This window comes from Bombyx mandarina, chromosome 26, assembly GCF_030267445.1.
Source record: "Bombyx mandarina strain Sakado chromosome 26, ASM3026744v2".
NCBI lineage: Eukaryota > Metazoa > Arthropoda > Insecta > Lepidoptera > Bombycidae > Bombyx > Bombyx mandarina.
This window is the reverse complement of record NC_143232.1, coordinates 6,106,250-6,123,682: the sequence shown is the minus strand read 5'-3', so window position 1 is coordinate 6,123,682 and position 17,433 is coordinate 6,106,250. Positions and strand designations below refer to the sequence as shown.

Sequence of the window (17,433 nt, the reverse complement as noted above, 5' to 3'; positions counted from 1 at the left end):
GCTGACTACTCCCCGAATCCTGATCATGCAGGAGCCAGTCACCGTCGACGCCCTAGACACGTCCTTACGGATCCATCAGATCCAATAACCTTTGCATTAGATGCCTTCAGCTCTAATACTAGGGGCAGGCTTAGGGACCCCGGTAACCGTACTCGTCGAACTCGACAAAGAGGTCGACGTGCAACCTAACCCATGCATCAGCCCGCTGAGTTTCTCGCCGGATCTTCTCAGCGGGTCGCGATTCCGATCCGGTAGTAGATTCATTCGCGAAACAATTGCTCTTGAGTTGTTAGGTCTCCTTCGGAGGCGCTCGGGCAGTTGTTAGCAAATCCCACCCCTCTTGGCTGAGCCTTTGCTCGCCCACCTGTCCTGGTGAAACTGGAAAGGCCTTCGGGCCACCAGTAAAGTTTCAATCATAAAAAAAAAAAAAAAAAAAAAAAACTTATATCTCAAGGTGGGTGGCGCATTTACGTTGTAGATGTCTATGGGCTCCAGTAACCACACCACTTAACACCAGGTGGGTTGTGAGCTCGTCCACCCATCTAAGCAATAAAAAAAAAACAGCAATTCATTTTTATATATATATTTAAATAATATATATTTTTTACACTGGTGGTAGGACCTTTTGTGAGTCCGCACGGGTAGGTAGTAGTAATGCGTTTCGGTTTGAAGGGTGGGGCAGCCGTTGTAACTATACTTGAGACCTTAGAACTTATATCTCAAGGTGGGAGGCGCATTTACGTTGTAGATGTCTATGGGCTCCAGTAACCACTTAACACCAGGTGGGTTGTGAGCTCATCCGCCCATCTAAGCAATAAAAAATGTATTATGTCTTTTTGAAGTCGTCGTAGCCTATAGGATAAGACGTCCGGTGCATTCGTGTTGAGCGATGCACCGGTGTTCGAATCTCAGGCGGGTACCAATTTTTCTAATGAAATACGTTCTCAACAAACGTTCACGATTGACTTCCACTTTCACAATTCTATATAGACATCTGGTCTTATGATAAGACCGCCAATTGTACTTTTTTTTGTATTTAATGTTTCGCTTTTTTTTGTGTACAATAAAGAATACTCCCTCTCTCTCTCTCTCTCTCTTTCCCTCTTACAAACCGGAACGCATGACTGCTTTTGGGCAGACACGGGATAGATGATACGTACCATAAGGGGCTCACTACACATTCTACCAGTAGCCAAGCGGACCTCCACACCCCACCTTTTACTAACTAAACAAGTCTGTGTTAAGTTTAAGGCACAATACCTGGCGTTTTTAATTCCGTTGTATCACGCGTCCTAATATTATCGATGACGCGAGCGTGAGTCAATACGTATGAGTTCATCAGTGAGCTTTAGGCTTCGAACTTGTTCGATCCTTAAATATTTTTCCTGGTGTATCCTTCTGGCTGGACCTCTCATGTTTGCGATGTTTTATATATATATATATATATATATATATATATAGACCGTGGTTTGGGACAGACCATTTCGTATAAAAAATCACTGCAAAGTTTTTAATATTTTTTTTTGTAATGACGTGAGTCCTGTTGATGACCAGAAGTAAAATTTTTTGAAACATAATTTATTTATTTATTATAAAAAAAAAAACACAATATTCCTAACCTAAAAGTACATGTTATTATCCGCAACATGCTTCGTCAGATTACAGAAATAGAGTTATCAGCAACATGCTTCGTCAAAAAGTACAATACTTACTTTCAGCTGCAAGCGTCGTCATAAGTTAAATTGTCGGCTGCATATAGAAATGCTGTGGAGTTTTCATATCCGTTTCATTAATGTTTTTTTTTTAGAGTTTAAAATAGTCACTGATTTTAATGGAACGAGTTGACAGTGTTTTGACGTGTGTGTTGACGAATTTAAGATCAAAAAGATCGTCTAATCATCGATAATTATCGACATTGATATAGTTAGACAGCTTGTAGGCCGTCAGCCGGCTGATTAGCCACTGTAGCGGTAGCTCACATAGCTAAGAATCAATTTGACATATACGTGAATCGCCCTAACGACATTCTCAAGATAAGTTTGCATCTTTAAAACAAGGTTCCGAATAATAACATTCGGAACGTAAACGGACCGCATTCATCGCTCAGTAAAAGATATTGTCGATGTCAATACCTTTAAATCACCATAATTTATTAATTTTGGCAATCCAAAATACTACCTGAATTTTAGTAGCCGGGGATTTTGAAAATAATTAAATAAGCGATGTCGCGGACAAATATGTCTCTGCTTTACTAATCTTTTTCTCAATGCTCTTTTTTGTTTTTGTTTTTTTATTGCTCTTGTAGGCAGACGAGCGTACGGCCCACCTGATGGTGAGTGGTTACCGTCGCCCATGGACTTCAGCAATGCCAGGGGCAGAGCCAAGCCGCTGCTATCGACTCATAAACCATTGCCATTAAGTAGTATCTTTAGCTTCTTGTCACTACTTGATAAGTCAGCGTGAGTACTGCGTCGCTGAGTCGCTGAGTACAGCATTAGAATAACATGCGACATTAGAACAAACAGTCGCATTAAAACTGATTATTTTCTACCGAATCGACTGTCAGTACCGCTCGTAAGTTCTGTTATGTTACTTCCGAAATAAAATTACCATTTATAGGTATTCGTCCTACAGAATTTCGCGAATACAAAACCGAAAGGATAGCGGCGCGGCGGTCACCGCCGATTTGTCAACTATCAGGCTCCATTGTGTTGTAGTAAACAGGCGCGTAGTGAAACTCACTGCATCATAACGCGGTTTTACATCATACGACGACGACACGACATTTGTAATCGTCTAGGCCAGTGGTCGACAAATCGCAGCCCTTTGACTCCTCGATTATGGCTCTCCCGGAAAATGTTTGGTTCAGGCACGGAATATTACTTACTAACTTGTCATTTAAGAGACGAATTAAACATTTTTAAACACAGTATTATAAAAATATCTGTTAAAAAAAATACGGCTTTTTTGAATAAATTTCAATTGTGTTCTATCTACAATATATTTGGCTCTTTTGGTTGATAAGGTTGCCGCCCACTGGTTTTAGTGGATCTGCGTAAATAAGCGGCCAGTTCATGTGTTGATGTATCCAGCGGCGCGGTACCGGAGTCAACATCAACAACTCAAGTCCTGTCAAAATTAAGTTGAGTTTCGCATGGAGTACTAATCAATACCAATAGTGAGAGATCTATCGGTTGGTGCTGATAAACATAACGTACTTTTTTCTGTATAGCCAGCATGTTTACATTATAAAAAAAATCCTAATCTTCATAAGCCGTTGCGAGCTTAATAATAGATAATTAATAGACATAGGTTTCCGTGTTCTGTAACGAATGTTTTAAAGACACATGACATCTTATTATCCAAATACGACTTGTGACTATGGAACAAATATTTCGATTGTAATCTGCATTGATTGAAACATTATAAGCATTTTTTGCTTCTGCAGTATTTTTGTAAAAATAAAATAAAAAATAAAAATATGTCGTGCCGCTATCGAATCGTGGGTTCTAAAGTCAATTAATTTAATAGTGATAGTCGCGTCGGTCAGTGGACATTACATAAAGTCGTTAGTCATAGTGTGGACGTGGTCCGGAGTGAACGCACGTAAGTCAACACAACAACTTATTAATACAATTTTTTTGCTGATCACTTTTAAGGTCAGGGTTGAGAGCCAAGGCTGAAACAGCGAAATTGTATTTAACAATATTATTTTAAATGTGCTTTATAACTTTTAAAATCCAACGGAACTAATTTGGAGTTGAATTGCACGTTATAAAATGACTTTTCACTTTAAAATTAGAATCCTATTTACGATTATAAAATAGAAAAGGTATTAAGGACTTGATATTTTTAAATTTGTAATTAAATTCTGGCGTGGTACAATGAATTAAACATAGCAAAAGCCTTTGTGATTCGTAAAAAATAAATCTCAAATATAATTTAAAAAAAAATTAATGATTTAACTGTCATTCAAATATGGAAGGTATTTGTGTAATGAATATCTGTCATTATCATTAAAAACAAAACCCGAATATTCCTTTTTAATGCAGACCCGCTTTCGGTAGGACGAATTAATTACATTATTTAGTTGTTATTTTGTTGTTCTATGTATAATTGAGAAGTTTTAGTGCGTTGTTTCCAAATTCTCGGGTTCGGCTGATACGTGACGCAGTGGTCAACCCGCGTCTGAATGTAATCAAACTTATCTGGTAGTATAGGAACATCATGATTGATTCAACAAGAATCTGGGTTCTGCCTACGTCAGTTTTGTTGCGAAAGACATTCGTCCCTCAAACAGCTCGTCGAATGCTTATCAAATGTGAAAGCTTACGTTTTTTCTGTTTGCATATTATTACGTTCTAATATTATTCTCTGTATCATGAGTATAATGGTATGAAATCGTTTATAGATTGCTTAGATGGGTGGACGAGATCACAGCCCACCTGGTGTTCAGTGGTTACTGGAGGCCATAGACATCGACAACGTAAATGCGCTACCCACCTTGAGATATTAGTTGTAAGGTTTCAGTATAGTTACAACGGCTGCCCTACCCTTAAAACCGAAACGCATTACTGCTTCACAGCAGAAATAAGAAGTGTGGTGGTACCTACCCGTGCGGACTCACAAGAGGCCCTACCACCACTAATTACGCAAATTATATTGTTACGGGTTTGATTTTTATTACACGATGTTATTCCTTCACCGTGGAAGTCAGTCGTGAACATTTTTTAAATAGGTACTTATTTCATTAGAAAAAATGGTACCCGTCTGCGAGATTCGAACACCGTTGCATCGCTAGATACGAATGCACCTGAGGTCTTATCTTTTAGGCCACGACGACTTGAAATCGATCGACTTATTAAATCGACTTATTTATGAGACGCATGTCGGGACGCGTGAAAATATCATTCAATCTCTAAAGATATATTTCTTATGTGCGTGTGTTTGTCACTGAACTCCTCCTAAGCGGTTGGACCGATTGGAATGAATTTTTTTGTATGTGATTGGGTGGCGCCCTGGATGGTTTAGATTCACAAATCAGCCCAGCAGATGGTGCTACAGTCGGTATCTAGGTTATTTAACTGTACTGTAGCTAAACGGCTGGATAGACGTAAATAATATTTTGCAGGACAACGTCTGTCGGGTCCGCTAGTATATTATAAATACGTAAATATTTGTAGTGAATATTTTTTATATAAATACTAGTTATAAACACGTCACGATTCTAATGAAAACATTAAATCATGATCGACAGACTTTATTCGTAAAATCTGACTTTTATATTTGCGCACTGTTAGATATTTGCAGATTGTATTGAAGCTAAACGTTGTTAATATATAACCCCGGAATTTGGAAACAACGCTAAACTACATTTATTAAAACTAACTAAAAAATCGTATATTAAAACTATAAAGATACTACATTTGAACGACACGTGGTCTGTTCTGTACATTGGTGGGGTTTTCAACAATTATTAGAACGAATATTAGAAGTCGTCGTGGCCTAAAGGATGAGACGTCCGGTGCATCCGTGTTGAGCGATACACCAGTGTTCGAATCTCGCAGGCGGGTACCAATTTCTTTAATGAAATACGTACTCAACAAATGTTCACGATTGACTTCCACGGTGAAGGAATAACATCGTGCAATAAAAATCAAACCCGCAAAATTATAATTTGCGTAATTACCGGTGGTAGGAACTCTTGTAAGTCCGCGCGAGTAGGTACCACCTATTTCTGCCGTGAAGCAGTAATGCGTTTCGGTTTGAAGGGCGGGGTAGCCGTTGTAACTATACCTGAGACCTTAGAACTTATATCCACGTTCCACCTGATGTTAAGTGGTTACCGAAGCCCATAGACATCTACAACGTAAATGTCGCCACCCACCTTGAGACATGAGTTGTAAGGTCTCACTTTTTAAGAGTACAAAGGCTGCCCCGCTCTTCAAACCAAAACGCATTACCGCTTCATGGCAGAAATAGGCAGGGCGATGGTACCTACCCGTGCGGACTCACAAGAGGTCCTACCACCAGTAAAAAAAAATTAAAATTAATTAATTAAATTATTATTTTTAATTTAAAACGTAAATTATTATTATTTAATTAAGCAATTCAATAAAAAATTTACTAAAAAAATTAACTAATCATTTACTGTGACATATTGATGAGTGTTTTAAATCAACAGCCCGATTATTGAGCGTGAACATTTATAGTGAGCCGAGACGACTGTATCGCGTTATTTAACGACTATTAAAAGTAACTTAGTCAAAGGTGATTACATAAGTCGGAACTAAGTGAACGGAACGTTGTATAAACTTAGTTGTAGGTATCATTACGAACAATAAGTGGCGTATAGGGAAGGCAGAATATTGTTTCGTCCGGTCGAGAAATTAAGAAATACTAGTTAATGACCGAGCTTTGTTTTGCCGAAAATTTTTATTTAAATACGAATTACATATTGAAATACGAATAATATATTTCGATCTTACCGACAGAATAATAAAAATATATGAATTGGTTATTTAAAGAAAAAATCAAAATTATCGATAAAATTGATTATTGAAAACACGAATAAAACAACATTTTCTGAAAATAAATCGTAGCTAGATCGACTTATCGCCCCCGAAATACCCTGTATACTAAATTTTATGAAAATCATTGGAGCCGTTTCCGAGATTCAGGTTATCTATATATATATATACAAGAATTGCTCCTTTAAAGGTATAAGATAAGATAGAGAGGAAATTTGTACAGAATTTTTATGTAATTTTTGCCAAGACCGATCGTAATGGTAATTTGATTTCGTCAGAAGGATAAAAATCCTCTTTAAAAACCATAAATAAAATGTAAAGAAACAGCTGTGGAACAGGTTTCTATTAAATGACTCCAAACAAAGAATTTATGTTTTATTCATTAGCTAAGAGAGATAATTCACGGTCCAGCTCATGTTAAGAGGTTAATGGAGTTAAATAGGCAAGGTAACGTCGATTCCGTCACTGGTCTAAGATTTGAAGTTGTTCAGATCTCTGTAATTATTGGGCTTATTAATGTTTTAGTAATTCCACGCGCCGAGCTGTGAGCTCATCCACCTATCTAAGCAATAAAAAATATTTGTTTTGTTATTTTTATAACGTCTACTCTCTCCTCCTCCTTGCGTCGATAATCCTCAGTGCTGAGGGTCGTGGCCTCCTCTAATAACTTTCTGCTGCATTATCTTGCGCCATTCCTGCCTGTCCTCGGTTGTGTGGGTAGCAACGTGGACTGAGGTATTGAGAGTGGAGCGTATCTGGTCCGACCAGCGCATTGGATTTCTGCCTCCGTGCCTTCTCCCGCATACCTTGCCTGTCACCAGCAGCTTCTCCAGATTTTCACCTTTCTTTCTGGCGATATGTCCGAAGAACTCGAAACTCCTCCGCGCGCATGTAGTGCTGAGGCGCATTGGAATCTTGAGCTCGGTAAGAATGGATTCGTTGGTTCTGTGTTCTGTCCAACGAATCCCGAGCATTTTCCTCTAGCACCACGTCTACTATGCCATTGATAATATATTTTCTAGTGTTTTAAATATAGTTTTGTTACATGTGATTAGCTGCGGACCTGTTTCCAATGTACGTACATACTTTGTGTGCGTTATTAATTGAAATGCTAATTAACGAGTGCTTAATGGGTTAAAAAAAAGAATAATAAGTACATATTATTATGTATGCTGTTGGCGTCACTCATGAAACATATAAATTTTACGTTGCGAAAATAAATAGGGTAGTGTAATACTATTATATGTTTTCAATAGGACAACAATATCGATTTATTTATGAATGGTAATGAATTTTATAGGCGTAACACCCCAAAGAATATCATAAAAACTAGTGGAAATATTTATAACGCAAATATAAATATGAATATAACATGTTATAAAGCGCTTTTGTCAATCTAGTGTGCTCTGTCGTTTGCTGTTATTCTGATCATCGCCTTTTATTACAAAGTGTGGTTATGTGAGTTCTAACCGCATATGTTGATATAAGATTTTTCATAAGCTGAGAGAAAAATATAAATTAAAGCCTTCGTCAAACAGAACGCGTACTTAGCGCCGCGTACTTAACGTCGCGCTCTTCAAATTGACTAGATGAGTCTAACGCTCCTTGACGCAACGCATTCGCCAAATCATAGTGCCTTTCGATAGCAGTGAAAATTTAAAAGTATTAAGAAATCGAGTGATTTAGATGTGGCATTGTATAAGCATGGGTATTTTCTAATTATTTATATAATTTTTTCGGGCATTATCTAGTATTTTAATACACATTCACTCGGACGCTAAAATAAAATTTGTAAAAAATTACAACGCCTGACGTCAAAGCGTCCTAACGCCGCGACAGAGCGCTGCGTACTTATACCGCTGGGGATCTGTTTGACGGTATGTTACCATAGTAGTACAACACATTTCGGCGTCATAGCGCGGCGTCAGTTTAGCGCTCTGACGCGCGCCAATAACGCGTTCTGTTTGACGAAGGCTTAAGATCTATATACTTTAACTTCCTTTTTTTATTTTTATTTTTTTACCGGAAACAAATAACTCACGGTCATTCGGCTCCAAATTAGGATTCGCTGAGCTATGATTACCAGAGAGAGAGAGCGAGAGAGAGAGTATTCTTTATTGTACACCAACAAAAGAAACAATGGGAAACATTAAATACAAAAAATAAGTACAAACTGGCGGTCTTATCGCTAAGAGCGATCTCTTCCAGACAACCATCAGTTAGAAAAGAATCGTTTGGAAACTGATTACAAGCGGTGTAACAATTAATGACTGGTACACCTGAACTGACACACATACTTATATACGTTTAATTAGATAACTAACACCCAGGTGAAGAGCAAACAAATCTGTTCATCACACGAATGTTTGCCCGATGCGAATCGAAATCACGACCCTCGGCGAGACAGTCAGGGCTGCTAACCACTGCACCACCGAGTCAGTAGCCCACTGAGTTTCTCGCCGGATCTTCTCAGTGGGTCGCGTTTCCGATCCGGTGGTAGATTCTGCGAAGCACTGCTCTCGGTAGGGTTCGTATTAGCAACATCGTGAGGTTTGAGCCAAGTGAGCTCACCTACCGGTGATTCTGATATGGTTCCCTAGATCATCAGCTTTGGTAGGAAAATAAAACACGTGTGGCACTCGGGGACTGCCACGCAAGTTATTGCATACCTTTTTTTTTTTTGCCCTTGCATACGGCCCACCTGATGGGGAGTGGTTACCGTCGCCCATGGACTTCAGCAATGCCAGGGGCAGAGCCAAGCCGCTGCCTACCGCTTAATACTCTCCACAAGCCTCGTTTGAAGAAGGACATGTCATAGTGCTCGGGAACCACCGTGGAGGGGAGCTCATTCCATAGCCGGATGGTACGTGGCAAAAAAGATCTCTGGAAACGAACTGTGGATGACCGCAGTGGCTCCAGGTAGTATGGTTGAACTCTACTCCGGTGGCGGGCGGTGCGATGGTAAAAACGAGATGCCGGTATTATCTCGAACAATTCCTCAGAGCACTCATAATTATAATTAGAGTTAGCAATTATAATTAGACAATAATAATTTAATATTAAAACAATAATAAAATAAGACCACGCCATATTTGTAAACATTAACAAAAGCAAAACATTAACTGTCCCCTTCACACTCATAAGCTAGACCGCGTGACTGATGTGTTGAACGCGAGCTACATAGTAGGCGGAGTGGGAGGTGTTAGGTTTTATTTTCGTTACGGAATCTCTTGATTCGGTCGCCGTGCTCAAATCCCGCGATAAAAGCTATGTAATAGCTTAGAAAAAATGAGTCTGTCAAACATTAATATTAAATCAACATTCAAAAGTAGACAAGATCGAACGTTTCGTTGATCTAGACCAGTTTTCGCCTGCATTCGTTAGCTAACTTTACGTGTTTGTACAACAACGATGCAAAGCAACGGTTGCGAAACAAAATGAGGTAACATTAAGCGAGATCGCATTGTAGTTTCGGTGTTTTCTTCGTTTGATTCAAATAATAGTAAAAATAATAAAATCATTTATTGCCTTTCACATTAAATAAAACTAGAGGTCCCGCAGTAGTCGAAATTCGACTATAATTGTAATTGTAAGTTTGTACACTATTATGATTGTATTTTATACTTCTATAATCACAAATTTCGCCAACACTACACTATAAAAAATATTAATAAAGACAAACAATATTTAGCCTATTCTCAATTTGACAACAGACGTCAAGAACAAAAGTTTGACATTATACATGCGTGTGTGCGACAAATACATGGTATGTAGTGTGTGTAATGTTTTCTTTATTGATTTAATATATCTTTTATGCATTATCTTAAAAAATATTAGCGCTGTGCACTTCTCTATATTCTGTATAAGTGTGGAAAATTTCATACTCCTTCGTCCGTACAATTTTCGTAAAAAGGGATACAAAGTTTTTGCTTCACGTATTAATATATAGATAAAATACAAAAAAAGAAAAAAAAAGGCTCAGCTAATGCTGTTTAAGGTCGATGTATCGAACAGCGCTGATTTTCAGTCACTCCTGTATCCTTTTGGTTCATTGCGGGAATGAAGGCTAGGTACGTGTGTACAGACTTAGAACACGGTTTATAATAGTATAAAAATAAGAAAAAACAAAACAAAAATCAAATTAAATGGTGAAATACATGCCAACTGTCGTTCTGTTTGGGTTAGAAGAGCTAAGGTTCTCACGTTCCCCGTAGTATTCAGTCAGGTGCCCATGGACATCAGAGCGTGATTTTTGTACGCGCTTTTAAGCTCTTAAACATTTTTTCCTTAACTTTCAACGTGCTGCGTAAAATATCCAGTTATTAGTATAATATCTTGTTTTCCGCGAACGATTACGCAATTAAAAGTACTTTTAGAGATTTCGAATTCTTTACAGTATTTGTGGCCCATGGACAGATGGTGTGACTGAGGCGTCGGGGACATCCCAATATTGTACTGCACATTAATAAAAACGTGAAATATAAGCGTCTAAATTAGCTTTAACTACGATTATCGGTCTCAAAAAGCGAACGGGGAAATTATTTAGGATGGCTTATTAGGATGAAACAATACATATTCGAGTAATTTTACTATTTTATTTTTACTAGTGGCCGCCAAGTATTCGAAATTCGATTATAATTATTGATTTAAATTATAAGTTTGAACATTATCATGGTTCTACTGTCAAAGCCTACTTCTATAATCACAGATTTCGCCAAGGCTACTCTATAAATAAATATGATTATAAACAAACAATATAGTATATATGCGTATGTGTGTCAAATACATGGTAGTGTGTGTTATGTTTTTTTTATTGATTAAATGTATTTTTTATGCATAATAAAATAAATAGCATTCTGCAGTCCTTCTCTATATTCTCTATAAGTGTGGGAAATTTCATACTCCTCCGTCCGTGCAATTTTCGTAAAAAGGGATACAAAGTTTTTGCTTCACTTATCTATATATATAAAAATGAATTGCTGTTCGTTAGTCTCGCTAAAACTCGAGAACGGCTGGACCGATTTGGCTAATTTTGGCCTTGAATTATTTGTAGAAGTCCAGAGAAGGTTTAAAAGGTAGATAAATATGAAAATGCTCGGAATTAAATGAAAGTAACAATTTTGCTTTTCCTTTGACATGTCGCCCCTCCCCCCCGTCGGACGGATTCCTTTTGTTTGCTTTAAGTTTATTTTATACAAAAGTTTAGGTCTTTTATTATCGATTAAGGCTCTACGAAGTCTGCAGGGCCAGTTAGTTAATAAATAAAGATTGTATCATTAGTAATTTTATTTATTTTCCTTTTTTGCGTAGGTACCTATGTAACGTTTAACATCTGATTTTTCTTGACAACTATACTGCCTCATGACATTGACGTATTTGACATATTTGAAGCGGACAAAATAAAAATAGATTATGACACAGATAAAATAATTCGCAAAAGGGAATTTGAAACAGTTCATGTTCAAACCTCGTTTCTCTGCAACTGTACCCGACACGTCTTATCTTATTTAATTAACAGATAGTTATAAGTACCAATACGTGCCAATAGTACGGAAGTCTAATTCTTACTCTTTAAGGTGATTTAGAAAGCTTGATTCCCCTAGCTTGGTACAACTGTATAACCATAATTTGTTATTTCCGTAGTCCGTTATCTCACTTTTTATTAGTAAAGGTGTGCGGAGGAATTCACAGTCCACTTTGATTTTGGTAGTCGGAGGAATTGCTTGAGATTATGCTATCTCGTTGTTTTTCTATTGCATACTTCCTATAACTAATGTGTTCATGCAGTGCATTTCCAAAGATCTGTTTTTGCCGGCTTTGGAATAATGATAATAACTCTACGCGGTTTCCCGAACGATATAACATATCCTTTTTCAAATGAGACTCGCGAAGTATACTTAGAGGTAGGCAGCGGCTTGGCGCTGACCCTGGAATTGATGACATCCATAAGCGACAATAACCACTCATCATCAGATGGGCCGTATGCTCGTCTTTTTTTTATTGCTTAGATGGGTGGACGAGCTCACAGCCCACCTGGTGTTAAGTGGTTACTGGAGCCCATAGTTATCTACAACGTAAATGCGCCACACACCTTGACATATTAGTTCTAAGGTCTCAGTATATTTACAACGGCTGCTCCACCCTTAAACAGAAACGCATTACTGCTTCACAGCGGAAATAGGCAGGGTGGTGGTACATACCCGTGCGGACTCACAAAAGGTTCTACCTCCTACCACCGGTAATTATGCAAATTATAATTTTGCGGATTTGATTTTTATTACACGATGTTATTCCTTCACCGTGGAAGTCAATCGTGAACATTTGTTAAGTACGTAGTTAATTAGAAAAATTGGTACCCGCCTGCGGGATTCGAACACCGGTGCATCGCTAGATACGAATGCACCGGACCTCTTATCCTTTAGCTCACGACGACTACAAAAAGTCCGCCTATAAAGGCAATAAAAAAGAACCTGGTTTCTAGGATTCCGTCGAAATCTTGACATATGTGGCGGTATTTACCGGTGCGAGCACTACTGGCTACCGGTAGCAAGAACAGTACTCATATACGAGCAATTTTCTGAAGTCTGCGCAAACAAGTGAACACATTAAGATGGCGACGCTCGTCTTGCGAAAGTCGTAATGTTTGTTTACATTGCACAAAAACATTTGTTCGTGATATGTATACTTCTATACTAATATATAAATCTACAGTGGTTTTTACGGATGTTCCGTTATAACTACTGAACCGTGCATCCGATTGACTTGAAACTTGGTATCCATGTAGAAAATACATGTACTTAATGGATAGGCTAATATTTATATGAGTGTTGGACTCCCTAATAATAATGACAATAAATAATAATATTAATTTTAAATGCCCAGCGAAGCGGCCGAGTACGCTAGTCTGTCTATAAAGGCAATAAAAAAGAACCTGGTTTCTAGGATTCCGTACAAATCATGACATAATAATCATCATCATAGTCGGTTGCTCTTGGCAGAGCAGTCGTGATCATGTGGAATTCTTGCTTATTAAAGCCTTCACAGATTTTTTCCATAGTTTGCGAACTGAGGCTTGGCGCACACACTCGTTAAGTGGGGTTTCAGTAGGGTCTTTCACCTGATCAGTCCAGCACATGGGGATTCGTCCACGAGATCTCTGACCATTGACTCTACGTAATAGTATGTGGCGGTATTTACTCGTGCAAGCTCTACTGGTTACCAGTGGCAAGGACTGTTCTCTTATACGATCAATTTTCTGAAGTCTGATATTTCTTACAAAACTGTACAAGGCCGTAAAATAAAAGGCGAGAGAATCTTAATGTTAGTTATCTTTGCGACCCCTACTGCCGCTTTTCAGCTAATGTCCATATATCCGTGTCGCCAGTTTGTAGCACTAGTCTAGTGTAATTCCTGTCTTAAGTACTAGATCGAAGTATGATATGGTTTGAAGTGGGGTTGGTATACTTACTAAGGACCGATGACAATTCAAAATTAAAAAAAAAATTTTAAAAATTGAACTTCAACTAAAAAATGAAAACTAAATAATAGTTTAAAAAAACTAAAAAAATAGTGTAAGAAAAAAAGGTTTTATTGTAAAAAATTAAATTTATTAATATTTATTTTCTATTTTTAGTGGGATATTCTATAAAAGCGTATTTTGTTAGTTTTCTTAAACTATTATTTATTAGTGTAAGGAATTAGTGTCAAAGTTGTTGTTCTGCCGTCAATGAACTTTGGAAACCGCTCAACATCGGATGAGCAGTAAGATTTTTCGATAGCATAAATAATTTATTAAAGTTGTGAATTAAAAATTTCATCGCGACATCCGATCTATGCTAATATATTCCCACGCGACAGTAAGTCCGAAATTCTTGTTTGGGACAAGGGCAACGACCTCCGCCTTTTGGTCGCATTGTTGGCTTTTTTTTTTCATTTTAAACATTGTATCGGGTTTTGGGATTCGCACTCTTGTAGTAGGTGGCAATAAATAATCCTTTTTAATTTTATTTTTTTCTGTTTTTATGGAATCGATCGGTTCGAAATACCTTTTATCAGGCGAAGATTAACTGCGGTAATGTTAATTGGTTCTTTTAAGGGTGAAATGTGTAAACAATCAGATTTAAAACAATAGTGCGTGCAGTCTATTGGCATCTCTACCTCTTGGAGCTCTTGTGAGTCCGCAAGGGTAGGTACCACCGCCCTGCCTGTTTCTGCAGCAGTAATGCGTTTCGGTTTGAAGGGTGGGGCAACCTTGGTAACTATACTTGAGACCTTAGAGCTTACATCTCAAGGTGTGTGGCGCATTTACGTTGTAGATGTCTATGGGCTCCAGTAACCACTTAACACCAGGTGGGCTGTGAGCTCATTCACCCATCTAAAAAAACTCACTCGGGGTCAGGATCAAGTGTCATTTGTTCATTTGGAGTACACGAAAAAAACTGCATGTTCGATTTTAATGGGTTTTTGATGTGAACGATTAGAATATATGAGTCGACTATTATCAAAGCCGGCAATGTGACTTTTGGACAATTATTGGTAAATCAGAAAAACGAATTATTGACTTTGTATTCCATTGGCAGTCACAAAACTCTTCTGAACGACATCTTAGATAAATAACAGGTTAAGTATTAACCTTTATTTAATGCAGGTTTTGAACCGTATTCTCTGAAGGAGACGATTATATTCAAATCAATCTGTATTGACATATCAATAACATTTTTTTGTCCAAATGCACAGATTGCCACCTTTGATAATAGACGACTTATATGTATGTATATTGCGCGCGTCTGTCTATCTATATATACTAGAGGTCCCGCAGTAGTCGAAATTCGACTATAATAATTAATTGGACTTGTAAGTTTGTACACTATTATAATTGTATTTTCCCCCGAATCCTGATCATGCAGGAGCCAGTCACCGTCGACGCCCTAGACACGTCCTTACGGATCCATCAGATCCAATAACCTTTGCGCTGTCTTCAGGGCTAACACTAGGAGTAGGCTTAGGAACCCCTGTAACCGTACTCGTCGAAATCGACAAAGAGTTCGCCGTGCAACCTAACCCATGCATCAGCTCGCTGAGTTTCTCGCCGGATCTTCTCAGTGGGTCGCGATTCCGATCCGGTAGTAGATTCATTCGCGAAGCAATTGCTCTTGAGTTGTTAGGTCTCCTTCGGAGGCGCTCGGACAGTTGTTAGCAAATCCTACCCCTCCTGGCTGAGCCTTTGCTCGCCCACATGTCCTGGTGAAACTGGAAAGGCCTCCGGGCCACCAGTAATCTATCAATCATAAAAAAAAAAATGTATTTTATACTTCTATAATCACAAATTGCGCCAAGGCTACACTATAAAAAAATATTAACAAAGACAGACAAACAATATTTAATCTATTCTCAATTTGACCACAGACGTCAAGAATAAAAGTTTGACAATAAACAGCATGCATGCGTGTGTCATGCGTCAAATACATGATATGTAGTGTGTGTAATGTTTTCTTTATTGATTTAATGTATTTTAAATGCATTATTTATTAGCATTGTGCACTTCTTCTCTATATTCTGTATAAGTGTGGAAAATTTCATACTCCTCCGTCCGTGCAATTTTCGTAAAAAGGGATACAAAGTTTTTGCTTCACGTATTAATATATAGATAATCGAAAAGTTGTTTTCGTTGTTCAGTCAATCGTCTGACCTTAAAGCTCCAACTCTGTATTGAGGTCAAGACGAGAGTAAGGCGTAAGGATTTTATCCTCAATAATTCTACATGTTGTTGCTCATAGATTTATTTGTTTCCTTAGCCGATAGTTGACTTGCCGCTTTCAAAACTCATCTCAGAGGTGCAGATGCGTATTTATAACTAACTAGCGACCCGCCCTCGCTTCTATTCGGAAACATTAAATTGTATTATTGATAGGCGAAGCTCGCCATGTTGCGCGCGGTACGACAATAACTGCGGGTGACGCCGCGGGGCGAAGCTAGTCTAAAAAAGTAGCCTAAGTTACTCCTTATATCATCAGCTAGCTATTAGTGAAAGTCTCATCAAAATCGGTCCAGCCGTTCCAGAGATTAGCCGGAACAAACAGACAGACAGGCAAAAATTGTAAAAAAAATTATTTTGGTGTATGTCCCGTATTCATATGCATGCAGTAAAAAGCGGTTATTTCAATACTACAAACAGACACTCTAATGTCTTAATCTTTATATGTGTAGATTAATGTTTGTTTTGGGATTCGTGTGCTATCTCGTCGAAATTATCGAATTCTAAAACAATCAAAGTAAATAACAACCGTTCATACTATATATTATACCTTGAGATAATTATTAGTACTTTACTCGTTGCGTACTAATTATTATGAATTTCTCCTTAATAACGATGTATGTACATATACGGGCTTAAAGCCTTCGTCAAACAGAGCCCCAGCGCTATAAGTACGCAGCGCTCTGTCGCGGCGTTAGGGTGCTTTGACGTCAGGCGTTGTAATTTTTTACAAATTTTATTTTAGCCTCCGAGTGAATGTGTATTAAAATACTAGATAATGCCCGAAAAAATGATATAAATAGTTAGAAAATACCCATGCTTATACAATGCCACATCTGAATCACTCGATTTCTTAATAATTTTAAATTTTCACACTGCTATCGAAAGGCACTATGATTTGGCGAATGCGTTGCGTCAAGGTGCGTTGAACTCATCTAGTCAATTTGAAGAGCGCGACGTTAAGTACGCGTTCTGTTTGACGAAGGCTTTAAATGACCGCGTAATGCGCTGCTGAAAGCGCTGTGGTAAATAACTAGCGTGGTATGACATTATCCGTATTTATATCGACTGCCTTCGTGGTGCAGTAGATAACAGCCCTGCCTGTCGTGCCGAGGGTCATGGGTTCGATTCCCACATCGGGAAAACATT

General features: G+C 38.1%; 2 protein-coding genes across 2 annotated transcripts in view; one reads left to right on the top strand and one right to left on the bottom strand.

Moving 5' to 3' along the window:
* The first annotated feature begins 3,546 nt into the window (after positions 1–3,546).
* LOC114241497 (aminopeptidase N) overlaps positions 3,547–17,433 on the top strand; it is a 45,812-nt gene continuing 31,925 nt past the window's right edge. Inside the window, exon 1 of the mRNA XM_089738761.1 lies at positions 3,547–3,606. The gene's annotated coding sequence lies outside the window, so the exon portion shown is untranslated. The remainder of the gene's footprint in view (positions 3,607–17,433) is intronic.
* TBC1d7 (TBC1 domain family member 7) overlaps positions 9,235–17,433 on the bottom strand; it is a 202,911-nt gene continuing 194,712 nt past the window's right edge. Inside the window, exon 7 of the transcript XR_016325477.1 lies at positions 9,235–9,297. The gene's annotated coding sequence lies outside the window, so the exon portion shown is untranslated. The remainder of the gene's footprint in view (positions 9,298–17,433) is intronic.